Raw genomic sequence first — 3239 nt, 5'->3', positions numbered from 1 at the left:
CTGCTCTAATAACAAGCATGTGACCTAGACTATGCAAAAAACATTTTCTTACAAATTTTAAAGGCTACAAGAGATAAGCACCCAAGAATCTATCAATTATAGGAGACTTGGAGTCTTCACATGAATAAAATTCCTCAATAATCTAATTCAATTTAATTTGATTATATCATCCTAACAAACATCATTCAAAGAAAAAAGAGGCTAGAATGATTACAAGTGGCATTCAAGCATTCAACACCTGTTTGTAATGACTGACTAATACAGTAAGTATTCACCTTATGGCTCTTCACTTTTCTGCATTTCAACCTTCTTTTTTCTTTTCTCTTTTATTGGAAGGGAAAGACCTTTAAAGAAAACATCATGTAGCTTTTTAAATATGACACACATTCTTACACTTCTGTGGTGTAGAGTAAATTATTTCAATGTATGCATATATATATGGGCATGTCCATGAAAAAAGTTACCTCAGGGTGAAAAAATAAATTTCACATACATTAACTGAATTTATGTTCAAAGTATTCAGAAAAGCCTATATTTAGATAAATATAAAGAAAATTTTGGGAAAATCTAGTGAAATTGATTTTTTCACCATGTCAAACTAACTTTAGCTTCATTTGAATGTAGTGCTCAAAAGCACTGTGTTGCACACATTTTATTAATGAGAGAAAAATTAGAATGTTTAAGCCCATCTTGGCTGCATTTTATTTTTTTTCTATTGTCCATGGAATGCACTAAATGAAACAAAAAGAATTTTTCAAAAATATAAAATATTAAGAAAATCACAGCATATTGAAATTTGGTGATTTCTACCTTTTTGAAAGTGTAATGTCCGTGACGTTTTAGGTATAAAAGTTTTAATACAGAGATTAGAATTGATCCAAGTTAGTTAAAATTTGGTTTGCAAAGCTAGAATATGGTGATACACAAAATTACAAACTAAATTTTGAAACACACGAATACTTTTCCAGTAAAATGCGTCACGGACATTACAATGTTATAAATCCCATAGACGTCACGGACATTACTAAGTTTCAAAAATTTAGAAATACTTATTGAAAAATGCTGAAGTTTTGTAATTAAACAATGTTTTTCTGATTATTAATCAATCTGTTACACAGGACTATCAATTAAATTTTGAAACACATGGATACTTTTCCAGTAAAATGCGTCACGGACATTACAATGTTATAAATCCCATAGACGTCACGGACATTACGAAGTATGAAAAATTTAGAAATAACTGTAAATAATGATGAAGTTTTCTAATATTGCCTGTAATCTTTCTTTGTTAGTGTAAATGTGTGTGTGGGTGTGTGTGTGTGTGTGTGGGGGAGGCAGATATGTGTGTGTGTGTGTGTGTGTAGGGGGGGGGGGGGGTAATACCTTGTTCATCAAATCTTTACCCTTGCCTTTAATCTGTTTCTACTTTCATTATCTCACCAACCTCACAATGTAATTGAAAGGTGATTGCAAAGACATAAATGTTAAACACTGAGCCAGCTGTCCCCAGCTGGTCAAGGATAACCTGGATATAAATTTTCTGCTTGGATGTACTGTTACATTCATGAAAAGACAGGGTACATCTAATCTGTTCGTCTATAGCAATGAAGAAGAGTCTTTCATCGAGAAGACACAGATTATTGAGTGTCTGTCTTTTCCAACAATGGACAATTGAAATACATGTAGATGTTCCTTTCAACAAAAATTTGAAGCTGAATAAATAAACTTTTTTACAAATTAGCAGTAGCAGTAGCTCACAATCTACCCTGTAGAAGAATTGCATCTAGGCATTTTTTGCTTTGATTATGTGTTCTCTTAACTGTACTTGATTTTGTGGTATAATGAACCACTTAGATGAGTCTGTATTGTACCATGATTGTACATTCATGTTTATTATTGCCACTTATGAAAGAAAATCATGTATCAAAGAAATGTTGTAAAGATGATGTAAAGCTAGCTCGTACAAAAAAAGATGTCAGCAGAAAGAACTAAACAAAAAGTTAATCACTTATTATGTTCAAGGTTCATCAAAGGTGTAATATCTGTAACATCCATAGGCTTGTTCCTATAAAAAAGTTGTACATGTATCATCAATATCATTCGAGTATCAGAGATAAATATCAATATTACTGATTATGTATTCTTCATGTTATGATTTACTTATGAAGATTGTTTCATTTGTCAGTATTGAGCCATTGTTTGATATCATCTCATTTTTGTATCATTACATTGCATCATTCATATAACATGTTTATTTTTACCTTGGAAGGTGAAAAGAGAAGAAATGAATATTTCAGAGAAATTGTTTAAAGTTGACATGATTTATTTCACGGCATTGTATGTTCAAAAAATGAGAAAAAATGAAAACAAAAGAAAAAGAAAGTAAGTAACTGACTGATATTTCATATATTTTCAAAGTGCATAAGATTGTAATGTCCGTGACGTTTTAAGACTTTTCTCTTTGAGTTTTCTTTTCAGTTTAAGTTTTAGGGATTGCTTCAATGACAGTGTTTATGTATTCTTAGATGATTGTAGAAGACATACCATGTAGAATAGTCTAAATTGTGAAAGTACTTTCATTTTACCATATCTATATACTTTTATTAAATAATATTGAGTTGTTTATTGTTGCCATGGAAACTGAAAAACACTGTTTATTTCACAGAATGGACATAACAGTATCTTTATGTACCCTACAGTCCTTTTGCTTCAGAAAAAGTAGAAAAAATAGTTTTTCACTGAACTTAATTTCAGTTTTTAATAAGTGGACAAAAGTGTAATGTCCGTGACGCTCAAAATGTAATGTCCGTGACGCCAGATTTCTTTCCATCATTGTCATTTGAAACACTCTTTAATCTAAATTTGTTTAAAATATGTTACAGCAATATCAAAACATTCATTGTAAAGGAAAAATGTCCTATTAAGATGATTAAACTCACAGAGTTTGTAAACTATTTGTTGGCATGTAAAGAGTTGTGTCCAAAAAATGTAATGTCCGTGACGCACAACATTTTCTGTCATAATTAAACAACTATTGTATATTTTTTTCTTATATTCACAGTGTTGTTTTATCTAGATGAGTGGTGTGTGATCACTAAGTATTAGCTTCAAATAAATGTTTTCTCTTTTAAAACTAACCTCATAAAGATTCAAAAAATGTCTGAAATGTAATGTCCGTGACGCTGGACTTGCCCATATATATGTTTTGTTTTTGTTTTGTTTTGTTTTTGTTTTGTTTT

The sequence above is a fragment of the Diadema setosum genome, chromosome 11, assembly GCF_964275005.1.
Source record: "Diadema setosum chromosome 11, eeDiaSeto1, whole genome shotgun sequence".
NCBI lineage: Eukaryota > Metazoa > Echinodermata > Echinoidea > Diadematoida > Diadematidae > Diadema > Diadema setosum.
The sequence above is the reverse complement of the archived record's forward strand: the minus strand, read 5'-3'. Positions refer to the sequence as shown.